At 39.0% G+C, this 18,834-nt stretch overlaps 1 pseudogene across 1 annotated transcript; it reads right to left on the bottom strand.

Moving 5' to 3' along the window:
- Positions 1-1,945: 1,945 nt before the first annotated feature.
- Positions 1,946-17,727, bottom strand: LOC110055028 (PHD finger protein 14-like; annotated as a pseudogene). The gene is made up of 26 exons (XR_016206162.1): positions 17,627-17,727; positions 16,162-16,296; positions 14,133-14,389; positions 13,753-13,826; positions 13,272-13,327; positions 13,055-13,161; positions 12,657-12,712; positions 12,079-12,190; positions 11,454-11,548; positions 11,164-11,212; positions 10,969-11,034; positions 10,771-10,839; positions 10,568-10,646; positions 10,122-10,166; positions 9,688-9,740; positions 9,363-9,441; positions 9,021-9,127; positions 8,714-8,809; positions 8,427-8,512; positions 7,742-7,873; positions 6,676-6,811; positions 5,799-5,894; positions 4,952-5,112; positions 3,770-3,824; positions 3,137-3,190; positions 1,946-2,362 (listed from the first exon to the last, which is right to left on the bottom strand). The product of XR_016206162.1 is annotated as a PHD finger protein 14-like (transcript).
- Between the last annotated feature and the right edge of the window lie 1,107 nt (positions 17,728-18,834).

Raw genomic sequence — 18,834 nt, 5'->3', positions numbered from 1 at the left:
CTCGGAGTTTTGAGATAACGAGCTTTGTACTTAAAGTAACAGAAACTCTCAAAATAAAACTTCAATACCTTAAGATTCAAATTCCGGTAAAAAACAAAACTTCGAATTTTTTGTTCACTGAATTTTAGGTTAACCCCCGCCTTAATTAATTACAGTTGAACCGGCTCCACTAACGGCCATCTGTATGCAAGGCCACGTTTTTTCGGTGGCGGCTGACAGTCCATACATTCGCTCTTAACTTAACCTTTCTACAACTGCCACCTCTCCACCACGGAAGGGCTTTCACAACGACAACGGCCACTAAAACTCGTCTCAACTGCCAACAAAAACATTTTCGGCAACAACTTCCTATGCGTACTTCGGATTCGTGAGGCGCAGGCCACATTCCTCACCTTTGTAACCCCGGGGAGAACTCCCATATAAAAATGACGGGGGTGCTTGTTGTAACTTTTAGGGGTTAAAAAAGCCGTTTTGGTATCTCTCAGGGTGTTCAGCCTCAAAAGGTCCACAGTGGACGCTTTTGTGGAACCGTTTAGGGTATTGAACCGAAAGAAAAATGACAGGAGATAATGTGTCGTTTTAGAATTGGTCAGGAGCCCATTTTAGGTTATTAACCCATTAAGCGATTTCAGTCAGGGGGTATTTGGCTCATTAACATGCTGTGCTGATTTCGTGAGACACATTTCACGTGTTTAATTGGGCTTGATTCAGTTGATCCGGAGGTGAAAGGAATGGAGGAAAATCAGAATTGAGGTTAATTAATAATGTGAAAGACAAGTTAACCACCACTAAAAAATTAAGAAAACCACAAGAGTTGAACGGGAAAAAAACACAACGACAAATTTGGTTTAGTAAGTTTAGAAATACGGTATCTATAAAAATAATTTTTTTTTATCAAATCGAAATCACAAGAGTGATGACTTCCATGAATTGAATGCAGATTAAAAAAATTAACATAAGAAACATGCTCATAACTAAGATAAAAAAAATTCTGGAAAAACGTTACAAAAATCAATGAAATGACGGAAGCCGTAGATAACTTGAGAAATATAAGAAAATATAATAAAGAGAATCTTGTCTGGTCTTGTTTGTTTGTTGTCTATATCGAGAAAACACGAATGATAACAACAAAGAAGTGTATTGACGGGGAAATAGATCGACGTGATGTAACCTACAAAACAATGGAATGACAGAAACATGTTAGATCACGAAATGGTACGCGAGAAAATGATCTGTCATTTCCGGGAAGTCCTTCGTCGGGAGGCGCGTTGGCCTCATGGCTAATGCGCTCGACTCCGGATCGAGTGGTTCAGGTTCATGCCCTGGCCGGGGACATTGTGTTATATTCTTGGACAAGACACTTCATTCTCACAGTGTCCCTCTCTACCCAGGTGTATAAATGGGCACCGGGGAATTTAATGCTGGGGGTAACCCTGCGATGGACTAGCATCCCATCCAGGGGTGGGGGGGTGGGGGTGGGGGGGGGGGAGTAGAGATACTCCTAGTCACTTCATGCAACAGAAACCGGGATAAGCTCCGGCCTGATGGGCCACTGGCTCGCATGCAGACTTAACCTTTACCTCAATTTTAACTTGTTTTAATAAGTAATACTTCGTCTAAGTTGGAGCGACATTTAAACAAGCTTGGACCTTTGGGGAGATATTCTTACAATCTATAAAGGTGATATTACAAAAACAAAATTTGGGTATTTTATATAAATAATTGTTTCCAAACCGTTACACGCTTGAAAATACTTTCACTAAAGAAAATTGTTTGTGACATCTAAAAACTAAACCATAACTAAGTAGAGCGCTCTTGACGGGGGAATAAAAAACGATCTTCAGCCGTTCAGTTGCATTCTGTGTTCTGATGCCGTATCATTCTGTTTCGGAATCCAACATGTCTTTGTTGTAAGCAAAGTGTAGAACGTAAACAAACACAGCCGTCCTTATCAAAGTCAATGTATTGACGATAATTATAATATAGCATATATTCCTTGACAATTTAGTTATTTAACAACCAATATTCAATTGAATTTCTGAATTAAAAGTCTGTGGTCAATAAACTATTTCTATCAAAAACGTTAACTTGATTTCTGTAAAACTTCAACTAGGTAATAATTAAAGATCCTGTAATGAAAAGGTCGTGTTCTTTCAAGCAATAGCCTTCTTGTCTTTCTGCACCGGGCTTGTCAAGACGAACTCTGTTCAATATCGTTTGGTTTTTCTTTCTTTCCATCTGTTTTCTGTCCGTGTATTTCACTGCCTTCTTGTTTGACATCTTTCTCTTGCTTCATGTTTCTCTCTGTTTTGCTATCAGCAGTACTGGTGTCTTCCTCATCTGCATCTTCACTTTCTCCTTCCTAACAAAGAAGAAATTAAAAAAAAAATTGTTTTTTCATAATGGTCCGATACACATGCGAGGTGAAGTTAATGAAGCCAGCTAGTTTAAAATCGCAAGCATTTCTCAGCATTCACTTACGTTACTTGCCAAAAATTTCGGACGCTCAATTTTCGGACACTTAGCATCTCATTTCGGACAAATTTCGGCCAAAATTTCGGCACTGATGAAACATAGGTAACGTAAGTTTACACCTACAAAACATGAATTAGACTGAAGTAGCATCTGTGAAAATGATAGTTTTACTGCACCCTCAAGGTTTTGGAGATATACCGACGAGAATACAACACAAATTCTATCAAGCCGTTACGTAGCTCAAGCAATGTCTCAACTGGAGATCGCCTCATAAGGGAAACTAAGAACTTTGGAGCTACTTAAATATTTTATACCGTACTGTAAATATTTCGGACGGTTTAGTTTTCGGACACTTTTTTTGTCTGGAATTAAAAACGTCTGAATTTTTTTGCAAGTAAAGCATTCAATGAGACCCATGTGTAACTTCGACACGTGACCGGCCAAGAGAGAACAAACTCGTATTGGCCCAAACCCCTTAGGGGGACAGTAAGAAAATTCTACCCCACACTACAGGGGCCACTAAGTACATTCTATCCCACACTGCACAGGACCATTCCGAACTCTCCACCAAGCCTACCCTGCCTTCAGGGGGGCACTAAGTGCGTTCCACCCCGCCCTTGCAGGTAACACTTAGTAATCTTCGCTACAGAGCTTTTCTTACCGATTCATCACAGTCCTTGCAGACCCACTGATATCCTCGTGTCTTGGGGTTGGCCTAAATAACCAGGAAAAGTTAAGCTTAAGACGTGTTTCCATATAGTTGTTTTGGCTCTTACTTGGTGTAGAAGACACAGCTGACGTAAAACAATAGTGGACAGAAGGACAAAAGAATGAGGAAAATAATTTAAACAATAGGTTTGTGAGGAAGTGTTCCTTAGTGACGTGTACTGTGTCTTCTACATCAAGAAGGAGCCGTTTTTTCTGGACCAAACCAAGCATTTTCAATAAGTTTTTGTTCTCTTCATTGTAGCGACAGTTATTGGGTACAGACTGAAGTTTAGTATAATGTATTTCAAAGGCAATGACTAAATCCATGGGAACGATTAACGAGAAACCTCAAAAGTCAATAAAACTGAGGGTTTGTGCGAATTAGATTTGTTATATAAAAAAGCTAAAACCAGTATCTTTACTATGGTGGGTGGCAAGTGGAATATAAAAGAATAAGAAAGTTCTGAATGTTTGATTGAGAGTAAATCGCGAAAACATTTGAAACCATAGTTTTTTCATATTAGTTTCGAATATCATCAATAACAAAGTATGAGTACAAATCACTGCGAATTAAAATATTACTTACTTTCACTGGAGGATCAAGACAGTGGAAGTGGTAACATAGTTTGCAGTTGTCACACCTGCGAAAAATAAAGCCGGTTCAAAAATGACAAGAGAGTCTTCAACATGGGTCATCAAGAAAGTATGTATTCATAGAAATCATAAAACAAACCTTTGTGAAGATATGATTGATCATCACAGCTATATACCTAACTTAAGGAGTTGTGAAATGTTTTTTCAGGTTTTAATTTCATAACTGTTTAAGTTGTGTGCACAACTGCGATGATCAATCATATCTTCATATCTTTCTCCGCAGTTCAAAGATATGATATTTCATATATTCACATGTAACTTCACCATCTACGGGTATATTACAAATTCACAACGTGACCAGCTCCCAGTTGGCTTGATAGCCCAGTTGGCAGAGCACTGCACCGGTATCGCAAAGGTCATGGTTTCGAATCCCATTCAAGCCGATTTTTCTTTTTATGGCTTTAATTTCCTAACTGCTCAAGTTGAGTATATAACTGAGATGATCAGTTATGTCTTCATATCTTTCTCCGCAGTTCAAATATATGATCTTTCGTATATTCAACCTCCCCAAATTACAGAAAATTAGATTGCAGAATTTCAGCTAATATTAAACTATAGTACAGGACAGCGTATCTTGAAAAAATAAGCCTGGATTTTTCATAATCGTTACCACCCTTGTTTCTTCTTGGTTTAGAAGTGTCTCTGGGTAAACTGATAAATTGCTTATATGAAGGTAGCTGTGCACATTATAAAAAAAAAGTCTTATAACAAACATTACAGAGCTTAAGCAATGACGACGGCGACCGCGAGGACAACGCCTAGTAAAAAATGAATTTATATTTTATGTTCGAATTTCACAAGTGTCTAGACCTGTTCAGTGCGCCTATTGGACTCAGAACTTGCTCAAACTAATTATGTAACACCGGCGTTGAATTCCGAATGAACATACGAAAAATTAGCCGCCGTCGCTCTCATTCTCCAAAATACGCAGAACTTGGTCGTTCAGATGACGGTACGAAAAAGTACAAAGATTTATAACGCCCGTGCACAGCCATTGTTCTGCTCATTAAACTTTTTGTTTGGTGGCGTTCTCGTCACCGTTGCCGCCGTGGTTTGCCAAGACACTCTATTAATACGTCAAAACGTACGTCACGTAAGAGACGTTGATTTGTACCTGACAAGGTTAGCGTTAGTTCCACTCTGTTTGCATGTGGTGCACTCGGTACGAACATCCTCTGGCTTTTTCTTTTTCTCCGCAGTTTCAGCGTCTCTTCTCCCTGGGCGTCTTCCTCTTCTGGGTGCTGAAGAATCAGCACTGGATTCTACTTTAGGTTTCTATTCATGAGCGAAATGTACATGTTTTGAAAAAAAAAAAAAAAAACCTAAAGGTAAATTGTAAATACAGTCGAATCTCTTAACAACGGACACCTCGGGGACAAAGGAAAGTGGCGGATGTAGAGAGGTGGCCGTTATGGGAAGGTAAGGATGTAATATGGCACCTGTTTTTTTGTTTTTTTTTTCCGGGGTGCGTCATTTTTTGTCAAAAAATGCTTATTTTAGCATATATAAATCAAAATACCAACGACGCGCGGTACCGATCAAGTTTGGTGACCTTTTACAATAAAAAATGGCGTTTTAATACGCCGTTCGTCAGTCGTTGATTAGTGGCCGTAATCGAGAGGATATTTCAGCCGGCTGGGACGTGTTTTAGTGGCAGTTGCCGTTGTAGAGAGGTTAAAATAAGAGTGATTTTATGGACTGTCCGCCGGGACCAAAAAAATTGGCCGTTGCAGAGAGGTGGCTGTTAGTGGAGGTTCGACTACAGTTATTGTTATAAGTAACATCTGAAAAATGGTACAGCAAATGGAAAAAGTTTAATAATACATGGAAAACGGTGTGATAGTATAATGAGAAATTAAGTGACTCTCGAAGTTCGTCTCATATTTTGGCATTTATCTCACATCAGACTGTTTTTGTTTTCTATATAACGAACTAAGTGGACAATCTGAGTAAGAACTCACTTTGTTAGCAGCGTCTGTGTTACTGTCACTGCCTCCTTCGTTCACTGCTGGAGGTTTTCGTTTCAAGGACGTCTTGTTCAGCTTGCGCTTTTTAGACTATGAAAAAAGATGGACAGTACAACTGACAGCGACTCCTACCCAGAAATGTTTCGTGCAACAGCACTCGCAATATTGTTCGACACAAATTATACTAAAATTATGCAGCACAAATCATGCTAAATTATAAATTACACTACATTGTACTAATTATACTAAATTATTAATAATACTAAATTATGCAGCACGAGTTACTGGGGAGTGAACGTTTGTTCATGACCATAAAGGGCGAGCTTTTTTCTGCAATTCCCCTAGGAACTAAATTAAGTGCAACCGTCTTCAAGCAGAGACTGCTCGCATTTGAGTTCACGTTATTTAATTAAAGAATACGTTTTCTAGTCATTTTAATTGATCACTTCAGTTCATGTCCCGCTCTGACCATTAAGGTGGAGTGTGTCTCGGTAGACCCTACTTCAACTCTTCGGCGATGCTTGTAAATAGCTGACTGGTCTGCCTCCCGCCAGATGGGATTTTTAATCCTACTATGTTTAGCTGTTATTTTTGTTTCTTTCAGTTTAAGTGGCATGTCTGTGAACTAGCTAGGTGTAGCTAACATTAAACATAGGTGAAGGTGCAGTTAACATTTTGGCCTTGATGTTTATCATTTCTAAACAACTGATCTGATGCGCATGCGGACTCCTATTGACTTGGGAATCTCAGACGAAGACGAAGAACTCCATGGAAACACACTAATCGCTCTCTTTGGACCATCGTGGCGACGCTGAAACAGAACAGATGCCTGCAAGCATATTTTCATTACACGCTGTATCTTCTGCCTCACCTCTCCCTTGTCAGGAGTGAACTTGGTCGGTTCTTTGATGATTCGTCTTTGGCGACCCTGTGAGATGGGCGTGGTGTCCTGTGGATCAACTTCCATTTCTTCATCATTACTACTCGGGTCGCATTCCGAACACTGCCTGTTAACAAATACCACTCTTGATGTTAATCATACAACATGTTAGATCACTAAGGGACTATATCACTTGCAAAAGATTTCGGATGTTTAATTTTAGGACACTTTTTATCTCATTTCGGACAAATTTCGGATATTTCGGCTACAAAACACAAATTGGACTGGGACAACATCAAAAGACGCTAGTTTCACAACATCTTCAAGGTTTTACGAACACACCGACGAGAAAATAACACAAATTTTATCGCGCCGTTGCGTATGTTAAGTAGCGTCTGGACTAGAGTTCGCTCCATAAAGCTTGGTGTAAAGGAAATTAAGAATTTTGGAGCTACTTCAAAGTCTATATTGTACTGTAAATATTTCAGACACTTTAGGCTTAAAAATTCAGAGCTTTTGGGTCGGTTTTATTTTTGGGCACATTTTTGTCCGAAATTAAAATCAAAATTTTTTTGCAAGTAATGTATGTTTTGGAAAAGAAAAAAATTGAAAGTAAGCAGGCGCGTTCTGCCCCGATCCAAACCTGTCCAGTGTTGTGTTCGTGGGCAAGACACCATGTACTCTCAATTTCGCCCCCAAAAATTCTCATTCTCCACTTTAATATAGGACGCCCAAAGAATATGTGATCTTGCTATAGCGATAGAAATGATTAGAGGAAGCCTCGACAGCGCCACCGGTATCCGTGTTTTCAATCCGTTTGACCATCAGTTCTCAACAGTAGCATGTTTTATAGCATTCCTTTGGGTTTTGCTAACATTTCAGATCTATGATTTGAGATAATTTCAGGACAAGTTTGTATGACATAGAATCCCATTAGCTTGACTGGTAATCACTACTTTACCTGAAGCTACAAGCAAAAGCAAAACCAATACGCCTTGTATCTCATTTCCCTTTCATAAGCGATGAGTGATAGACTTTTCACTCATCCATTACCTACCAAAGACACTTGGCTGACCGCTTGGGCATGCGTGTTAGAGGTGGATCCACGCATGCTAAATGATAATGATGATGACATGTGTCACACTGCACTAACTGATGCTGATTCTCAGTTGTTTTACAAGTCGCACACCTGACAAATGAAACACAACAATCAAGCATTTAAATATCTATCGCTGCAAATAAATAACTTCTCCACCAGCTCAGTTGTAAACAAACTCCAAATTATTTGCGCAACAGGGAAATCCTTGCTTACAATATTTGCCTCATTAGCATAAGCAATTCAGTTTCTGATGGAACAACAAATAAATCAGTTCTGAATATTGAAAGGTCATAGTACGATTAACTCTGCCAATGAATATGAGCCTGATGTATTGAATACTTTTTGTGCAACACGTGTTTAAAAACTCAAAATTTTACAAAGAATATATGAGCTCATTAGCGCTTTTGCCTCCCAGAAATTTTGTAGTTTTTTGAAAGACAATATCTCCTTGAATATTACACCCAAAGAGCTAAAAATTCACCATGTATTAAGTTTCACTAGCTCTTTAGCTGTCTGGAGTCAATTCATATCTAACATGTTTCCTTCTGTACGCTAAGTCGTATGCAAATGAGCAAAACTGTAAACAATGACGTCAGCATGAATCCCCCCAAAACTGGCCTGGCCACAAAGTGACATGACTTACATGTGTAGTTTGATTGGTTTTAATGGTGTCCGTGATGCTGATTGCTTTGGCTTCTTGGGTTCTAATATGGGAGGCTTAGCTAGATCCTGAAGATCAACAAAACAAAGACAAGCAATAACGTTAGCGCAATGTGCTGAAGCCTATGGAAGTTCACCCAATGCTGGCGCATTAACTGACCAAAACAACAACACCAAACTTTCTCGACCAAGTAAACCACATGGGCTGTTTACTCTTATTCAGCGAATAGTCAATCCAAAACTGGAAAAGAGACCGATTAAATATACTACCTTGGCTGCCAGCTTGCAGAGGAAGCGGTGGAATTCTGTTGATTCTGCTCTCCTTTCTTTGATGTCTTCATCGAGAAGCTGAATAGTTTCTGTCAACTGTGGAAAAGAAAATGGGTGTGTTGTACAGTAACCGACTACAGTTTGTCGCGCTATTTTACTGACTTACAATTACAACACGCTGTTTTAAAGCCACCCATGGTTAGTACTACAGTGTACTGATAACAGGTATGTCACGCTGATGTACACAGAACTACAGCCATGTCACGCTGTTTTACAGAGAATTAAAGTTACATCACGCTTTTTTAACCTCATGATACTTTTCTCTCAAGAGTTGCTCCTCTTGTTGCAGGCGTTTGTTATTCAACTGAAGCTCTTCCTGTCGTTCCTGCATTTCTTTCAATCTGGCACTGCGATCTGAAAAAGGAAAGTAAACATCAGGGACGCCGTTACTTATTCACATTTTTAGCGGAAGAAATTCAAGGAGATTGCAACAGCAACCGAAACGTCCACTTATGGTATTTAAGCCAGTAAGTACTGCTTTGTTCTTAAAACCAATGAAGCAGGACATCGCAAAAGTTGAGACATAACAAGGAGTAAGAGAATTCATAAAATTTAAAAAAAAAAACATTTAACATGTGATGTCTGTTACCATGGTAATAGTTGACAAACTCGCTGGTGAGAGCAGGTTGAACAAACCACTTGCGGCGGACATTCACAACACTCTGAGTCTGCAAAAGGCAGCGATGAAAGCATTACGCTATGCCATGAAAGGAAAGTTAACAACTGTAGACACAATGAAACGCAAGTAGAATTTGTGCACTTGTAGAAGAATCTTTCTTTTTTAGGGTCCTCAGTTAGTAGAGAGTTTTTACCTTACGACACTGTAATAAAGTTACTGATTGATTGATTGAAGTACTAAGAGTACCCGTCCTGTGGTGTAGCGTAAGTTTATTAAGCACTGGTGTACAGTGTACCTGTCCTGTGGTGTAGCCTAAAAGTTGTGCTTTCTTGAACAGTTGACGACATGCTTTGAAGAGAAAATAGAATTAATTAGCTTTATTAGCCATTATATAATAGCTCCGATTATCACTCTTCAATGGGTCAAAAACTGGCGCAAAAAGAAGCCAGGAAATAGAAAAGAAGTTGTCTTAACCTTGCTGCTTTGCCGCTTTGATTCCTTATCATTTTACTGTTGAATGTTAATTTTACACTCAGACGAAGATCCGAGCACATTGATCTACTTTCTATAAGTAACAATCATCAACACTAACAAAAGATATCAATTTGAGTTCAACAAATCTTTTTCATCGTGCATTCCCTATTCCCTCTTTTTCTAGTTTCACACGCAAATTTCCAGCAAATTGCTTATAACTGTCTTGGCCGGCACATGTTTTTACAAATTTCTCACCTCCAGGACATGTGCTCAGAAGTCGAGGAACCTTCTCTGTGGGAGCTGTGGAGAGAAAATCACGAAAAAGCTGTAATAATTATTATTTTGCACGATTTCTGCAAGGGAGCAAGAGTGATGTATTACATCTGCAGATCATTTGTGTTCTATAGAGGGCTTCAAGTCTGGATCGAGGGCATACATGAGCCTGAAAACTCTCCCAAAAGATGCCCTTAAATCATTGAAGAATAAAGAAACTTAAGTATGACTTGATATGCCACATTTATTTACAAAGGTACAGAGTTGAAGTGTTTGCCATCAGAAGTAGTGTTAAAAATCATGCCTCAATTAGTTTAGCATCTTTTTCTCGCAACTTTCCGACACTGAGGGTGACACACACCTTGTTTTATTTACATGTAAGACCTAAACAGACCTAGGACTTCTCTAAAGTTGACTATGACACCTACTGTATAATTTTGGCACATTTTTCATTCTTTTTGCCTGAAACTCCTGGCGAATAACATCCAAGCAGTGGTTCACTCTTTGCTGTTAATTAAAAGAAGGCAGTATGAGTATTATCTTGCTAGCTTACTCCTTTATTCTTAACCACCAAGAACTCTCATTTGTGAGGAATAAGCGGTCATGACTACTGAATTTTAATGGCACATACCTTGTCTTCCACTGATCGCCTTTCAGCTGCTTTCTTATAGCGTGACTGATATGCCAGCCATGTACGTCTCTAAAGAAAAAAAAAAAAACACCTGACAAGTCAGTTGTGTTTTTTTTTTTTTGCTGTACATATATCTTTAACATGGATGTCACCATGGAAAGAGTATAAAAGCAGCAATAAGCAGAGTATATTTATTACCCTGCTTGCTGTTGTTCTTTTGTCGGCATGCAGCCTGCAGTGCGCAAACAGTGGATCTGCAACATCCTGCAATAAAACACAACTTTCATCAAGACATTCACTCTCTGATATACATGTCCTGCACAAGATGACATGCACTACGTGTGTTTGTTTGTCCATAAATTTGACTTAAGATTTTTAACTGTAAAGCTGTACCTCATCGCATTCTTCTGGAACATCTGACAGAAGTCCATACATCTGGGCACTGCAGAAAATTATCCAAACAAGCAAGAAATCAAAAACGTATTTTTATTAACATTATGTAGCATAATACTTTGTATGTTAAAAAATACAATGTGTAGGTTGCTGTTACAAAATGTCAAAGCACAAAATTAATGTGAATAAACCAAAATGTCGAGTTACGTTTTCATGTGGGGATAGCTAATTTCTACATATATGTACATGTAGAAGCATGTGGCACTGGTTCTGATACATGTAATACTCACCATGTGACGTGAAAATATGTCCTGCACATACCAGCATCACATTCAATGCACACTCCTGTCCTACAGAACCTCTCATCCTCACAAAGATTACAATCCTAATCAGATAAAACAAGAACAACATTACCATTAATTTCAGCCTTACCCAAGACATCTCACAAGATGATCAGAACCTTATTTCTTGAAACATCAATTTAAAAAAATAAAGAAGCATTACTTTAGGGCAATAGACCAGGAACTGTGAATGAGTGGGATGTTCCTTTGATAAATTTGTTCTTTGTACTGTAAAAAGGTAGGCATTGTGGCCTCGTGGTTAGTGCACTCGACTCTGTATTGTGTGGTTCGGTTTTGAACCCTGGCCGGACAAAATGCGTTGTGTTCTTGGGCAAGACACTTTACTCTCACAGAGCCTCTCTCCACCCAGGTGCATAAATGGGTACTGGCAAATTTAATGCTGGGGATGACCCTGTGATGGACAAGCACCCCATCCAAGGGGGAGTAGAAATGTTCCTAGTTGGTTCATGCTACATAAATCGTGATAAGCTTTGGCAGTATGGGCCACTTGGCTCAAACACAGACTTCACCTTTAGTTTTACCTTTAATATAAAAAGGATAATTTTCGAATTACCTTTGCACCCCACTTGTAAGGTGGCACTTCGGACAAAGTGACACACTGAAGTTGTTCAGGTTTCACAAATGCCACATCTGGAGTATACAGAGCACACAAAAGATGAACCCACCTGGACAAATACATCAAGCATATTAGTTTACATAACATCAAACACTTTGGGAAATATTACCAGTTTACTTTCAAAAGACTATTATTTTATTAACCAGTGAGGGATAAATATTAATAGTCCCTTTAATTAAACAACTAAAAACTACATTACAGCTTACAAGAGGCAGGTAAGATTTCCAACAATCCAAGCCAAACTTGAAAGTTATAAGTCTTATATTATCAGTGAACAGGGAAGACAAATGTGAAATCTAATATGAAAGATCCTAAATGATGGCGGATGTGATCTTTTGGATGACTTCTTTGATCAGCAACATGCTCAACAAAACAGACGTCTAACTTTTAGAGCAAGCGTTAGGCTATCTACTTAAGGCATAATGATTTTAATGTGTTGATTACAACAAAAGCCCATCGGGGAGGGGGGGGGGGGGCACTCGAAAAAGGAAAAAAAAAGCCTGCCCTTCACTTACTGCCCAGTATCTGTCTCCTTGAAAATTCCACCAAGATTTGGGCATAATTCACAATCCTGTAAAATAAATGAACAATATTACAACAAAACAATGATTTATTTTTATTTTAAAAGAAAAAGAGTCAAAGCAAACAGTTAATTTTTTCCAGCAAATGTGCAGTTCCAGAAAATATCCATACTCCCTGGCCCCCACAGAAGGGATTGGAATTTCCTGGGGGTGGAGGGTTCTTTAAGACCAAAAAAATGTAAAGAAATGTAAACCAGCGCAAAGCTTAATTGGAGTTTCCAGAGGGGTGGTAGGGTCTTAGGAGAAGCCGCTTCTGTGGGGTAGACATGGAAATTTTCTGGTACTACATAATTGCTAATATTATAGCAGAAAATTTGAAAAATTAAACTTACTGGTTGCACTCCTGTCTTACAGGCATCACAAAACCACAGTTCAGTGGGTGAATCCGTGTCGTTACTCTTCCCAGAATCACTCTCCTCATCATTAATACCATAGCAACCTGGAATATATTTTAGTCATTTTTATTTCAGTCACTAATAAATAACATTAACTGAAGCTAAGGAAGGTGCCTGTGCCATGCAAATATCATATAATTATAATAGTGTATACCTTCATGAACAGTGATACCACAGTTGTCGCATTCTACTATCTCATCTCCTTCATCACTGTCAGAACAAAAACCAGGTAGAGACAACAAGTCACTACATCAGTAAGAACTAATTAAGGGTTGGAAAACATTTCCTGTGCTTCTTGCTAGAACATGTTTTCTGGTTCCCTTATTTTAGACTTTTTACTTAACAGAAGGTGTATATAGTTTACAGTATTATTATCCCAGCCTCACTTTGTTCATGATTGACTGCAGAATAAAATAACAACATATCTTGAATCAGGAAGGACCAATGTACACAAATAATCCTGAGAACCATTCACAGCAATGTAAAATTTCTTCCAGTACAGTAACTATTTTCCAAAAAGTAACCTGAAATCTTTCACTTAGTCACCTAGCCCTACAAACTGACAAAGTTTAAGCAAAATTGATTTTTGTTTTTTTACCATGACCACGATTTCTTTGATTTTTACTGACATTTACCTCACATCATCTAAGCACACTCCACAGATTAATATGTCAACTTTCTTAGATGAAGCAGAAACTTCACTTGATGCCTGCAGGAAACAAGAAGTTGGTAGATCAGTAGATCTCAATCATTATCGTCAAAGCATAATGAGGATGCTTTGTTTTGCATGCCCAGTAAGAAATTTAGTATTGCATAGATCTTTGCTATGTGTAAGAACCCTGGATTTTTAAAGGACATACATGTAGGAGGAGTGCATTGAGGACCCTGAGGTCAAGCTGAGTGCTTCTTGCACTTCTGAAATGCTCCGAACAATATTTCCAGGGTGATAATCTGGGTGATAATCACCTGAGAAGAGCACTTTACCAACAGCTATTGAAATAGATAAATTACTTACTACAGAACTAGGCTGACTAGGAGCTGCAGCCTTCTTCTTGGTTTTCATAGCCTCTATCAAGTCTCCTACCGTAAAGGGACTAACAGATCCTGTAAGTTCACTTTCATCATCGTCATCATCATCATTGTCGTCATCCTCATTAATGTTGTCATTGTCATCATCGCCGTCGTCGCTGACGTCTTCGCCTTGTTTGGTAACTTGACTTTTGTCTTGTTCCTGCTCGGTGACATCATTCTCTTCATCTGAACCTGAACCTCCTGAATAACAGAAATAAGCAGGGACTGGATTGAGCTATTCCAGTTGCCTTAGGATGCAAGATAGGTGGGTACAGTGGAAACCTGCTTTACAGTCACCTCATTAGTATGGTCACCTTGTTATTATGGCCAGTCATTTTTGACCCAGTGAAATGCTCATACATTTTCTTATAAGAAAACCCGTTAATCTGACCACCCTGTTAATACGGCCACATTCTGAAATCCCAACCTGTGTTATCCTCTATAATTTTACCCTTGTTAATATGGCCACTCGAACCAGTTATGTTCATCTTTCCATTATTAATACTGTATGTACTGATTGAAGTTTCAACATTTTTAAAGAACTGTACCTGGATTCTGAATGCTTATTAACTGAAGAACAGTCACAATTGTGATGTCTGTCAAGACATCTTTTAGAATAGACTAGTCATGAAATTTGACCCTGGCCAATGAATACAGCCACCCTGTTATTATGGTCAAATGTTCATGGTCCTATGGTGACCTATTAACAGGGTTCTACTGTTTAAATGTACAGGAGGAGAGAGATTGGTTGCATTGATCACATGGCACAGAAACCCGGTAAGTGATGATAATAATTATTATCAATAACAGCATTCTTGCATAGAAAAAGAAGAAAAAAGGAATGTGGTGGGGCCAGGAGCACCGCCAGGTGAGAGGAGTACTTCGGTTGGAATGAAGGAGTCTTTCTGTACGGCAACCTTGAATAGAAGGCATGTAAAAAATTCTTATATTCTTCAGAGTATATTTTTGTTAATAGGCCTGGGTCGCACCAGAGCCAATTTTGTTTGTTTAAAATATTTCCAATATTTGGTGAGGAAAAAAATTGGCAAAAATTTTGTATCTTCCAAATTTTGGCAGCGGTCGCATTAGACCAACATGTTGGAACCAAAACGTTACTGATCAAAATGTACATCACAAGATCTATTTTTCTCAATTAAGTAATTTATTAGAACTCATGCGAGAGCTTAACTCATCGCAGATTTTTCTCCACGCTGCATGCTCTTCTCTCCGTTCTACAGCAACTCGTGATTTTCGGCCCATGATTGGACGAGCAGATTTTGCTCGGCTTGCGTTTGTGTTGTTGCTTGCGCCACTTGCGATCGAAGAAGATTGTCTTGCTGAAGCCATCTCTTCAAATTGCTGCCAGTAACCTGATCCAGGTTACAAGTCATGAGAATTTGAATAAAAACACCGCTCATATTCCTCGTTTGCATTGAAATAACTGTAAAAAGCATTAGATGAGCTGGGTAAAAAATGATTTTGTCCCGCCATCTCACACACCAAACTGGACTAGCAGTCAAAGTTATTTTCTTGCCGTAATTTTATCTAGACATGTTTTAAGAAATATGACAGTTAAATGGTTAAAAAAAAAAAAACAACATCATTTGCTTTGCCAAATTTTGGAAGCCTCCGAGGCAGCACTTCTGCTTCTTTGAAGATTGGCAAAATTTTGGCACTTCACAAAAATTTGGCAAGTTTCTTAAACTGGGGGGTGCACTTATTCTACGCTACTTGTTGACAGATTTATTACTTATACAAACAAAATTGGCTTGAATTCGCTCTAGTGCGACCCAACCCTAATACAATGACTGAATAAAATCAACATTTCAATTGATTTCAAGGTATTATAAATTGTCCAGAACAAGAAAAATGACTGTTCTTGAGAAGGTATTCCAATGCATGCAAAGCAATCAAAAAAATCAATCAATCGATCGATCTATCAACAGATAAAGTTGATTTGATTTGAGCTGCACCTTCATCGTCATCATCATCATTAAGCTCAAAGTCGGCATCCTCTTCACTATCTTCACTATCCTCTCCAAGAGCCAGTTGAAGAAGTGAATTGTTCCCAGCAGGTTTGATCTGTCTTTTGTTTGGACCTCTGTTTACTGCAAAGAAACCAGTTAAAATAAAAAAACAAATACATTTATATTTACAAAGTCAACACTTGTTTAATATTACCTTTATCCAGAGGAATAATAGTGCTTGATAGAAAATTAAGGAAAAAAACATGTTTCAAAAGCTATAGACCATGGTCTACCAAATTATATGTAACGATGACACCAAATAATTTTAGGCTTTCAATTAACAGATCTTTCCAATATGATTTGGGGACTAGATATGAAATGACCAACTACTGGCACAAATCTGGGTTTGGCACAAATGAGGGTTTTTATCATTTTACCCTGGGGGTGAGGGAAATCTTTTCGGGCAAAGTAACCTGGAGCACTTTTTTCCTTTCCTAAACAACAAACTCAGTAACACAATCTGGTAATTCTTCTTCCCTGTTCTTGGAATTCTTCATAAAAAAATTCAAAATTCTCCTAATTACATGCAAAAGTGAATTTAAACTCTTCTTTGCAATTCCCATGATATTGAATGGGCCAAGTAGTAACTGCTATGAGTTGATAGTCCAGGATACTCTGAATTTTTTTTTGCGGCGTTACAGTCTCTGTCTAAGTTTTCTGCAGTTTTGCAGTGTCTGCTGACCCCCACCACCCTTCATTCAATACCTCCCCCCCTCTTTTGTGTGCCATGTGTTTTGAAAGAAAGATCACAAAGACACAAACACCCTAGCTTGAAAATCTGAGATTGAGACACAATCGATTTTATACACCAAGAGGAAAACACACAAAAACGAGAGTTTGTGTCTCATCAAAGTGACCCTTAGTATCGGAAGTTTCCAAGACCAAGGATTTTCTACAAATCATTTGGCGTATCTCCCTAATATGGCTGGGAAAAAAAACATTGAAAGTATAGTGTATGTTAAAGTTGTTCTCTAGTTCGATCGGATTTTTGAAAATGAACAGTCTTCAACAAATTGAAATAATTTGGTATAGGAGTATTAGCAAATTCTGATCATTCGGTACCAGGCTGCCAAAGTTTTGTAAACGTATAGAGTCAGCCGTCCATGAATGAAAGACACAAGGCAAACACGCGACTTTTTCGTGTTTTCCTCTTTCTGTTCACAAGCATAGCATTTGAGTTCAATTTATGAGCGGAGCGGAGACAAAGCATGGCATTGTGATTAAGTTGAAATACTTTGGACATGCGGCAAAATCATCAACTTGCAACTGCCGCAATGCAACTTTTCCACCATGAACGAAATCAAAACTTATTACATCGCAAAAACCCTTCACTGCACCTATCCTTACTTATTACTGAAAGCAAGATATAGCGCTAGAGCAAAAATCCATTCATGGCCCAAGGGATACTTACAAATAGACTTTAGAAAACTATCATTCTCCATCTTTTCTTTGTCCGCCATGTTTGATTGATTGTCAACCGCGCGGGAAGGCTGGGCACTAGAGCATGAAAGAAGCTCCAGGAGGGAGTCGGCGAGGGTTGGGTAGGGCGAGGTGTTTCACTGGGTTGAGTAGGGCCGGATTTTTGATTTGGTTGGTCAGGCCTTGGTGTTTGATTGGGCTGGTCAGGGCTAGGTTTTGTACTGGGCTGGGTTAGGCTAACTTTCAGGGTGGGATAGGTGGGGCTACATTTTGTACTGGGCTGGGTAGGGCTAGGTTTTTGATTGTGTTGGGTAGGGTTGGTTTTTGGCTTTGGCTGGGTAGGGTTGAATTTATGTCTTGGTTGGGTAGGGTTAGATTTTGGTTTGGGTTTAGGGCAGCTGCATTTCAGCTTTGGCTGGCTAGAGGTAGGTTTTGGACCGTGATGGCAAGGGCTGAGCTGCACCTGAGCTTGCACCTGAAAATAAATACAAGAGTTAGTATCAGCAACGTGTGTTAGAAGGTGGTCGAATCGTGGTAAAATTGGAAATAAATGGATATGTACAGTTGGACACTTTCGTCGCAGTAAAACTGAATAAAATTTCAGTCAGTGTGGAAGAAGTGGTGGTAGGAGAATGTGAACATAAATTATTAGTGCCACAGAATAGAGAGATATGAGAGACAGGGGAAGCGATTTTCATTACCTCGACTCTGTAAAGGATTGCTTCCACAGTGTGGCCCGCGATGCCTGCGTTTAACACTGTGGAAGCGGGGAAAAATCGGGGTTAGCTGGGAGCAAACCTTTCCATGTTTTTTGTGATGGAGTCCCCTATAAGGAGAGTAGACTTTCCGGTTAGGTTTTCCGAGATCACCCTTATTTCGTTTGCTTTTCCAGACCTCCTTCGAGGCTCCAAGGGAGCTCCATCCGTCCACTTTGACCTGTAATCGAGAGAAAAGAAGACGGTTTAGTTACTTTATAGGCGATCGCAACATAAGCAAAAAAATTTAATGCGGGTTCAAAAAGCATAAAATTAGGTTTGCTATACCACTTCGGTGTGAATCAGTGAGAAAGAAGAGGAAGCGCTTCGTTTATATATGTCGATGCACAACGTCTCCAAGCAGTTACTGTAGAGTTAAAAACAGTCTTCACATTCTTAGCTACCGTTCGAAAAACGGCTTTCTGTTAATGGGGTTCCCACTCAT

Source organism: Orbicella faveolata, unplaced genomic scaffold (genome assembly GCF_042242905.1).
Source record: "Orbicella faveolata isolate gen_17 unplaced genomic scaffold, um_ofav_v1 contig_13, whole genome shotgun sequence".
Taxonomy (NCBI): domain Eukaryota; kingdom Metazoa; phylum Cnidaria; class Anthozoa; order Scleractinia; family Merulinidae; genus Orbicella; species Orbicella faveolata.
This window is presented reverse-complemented; position numbering and strand designations above follow the sequence as displayed.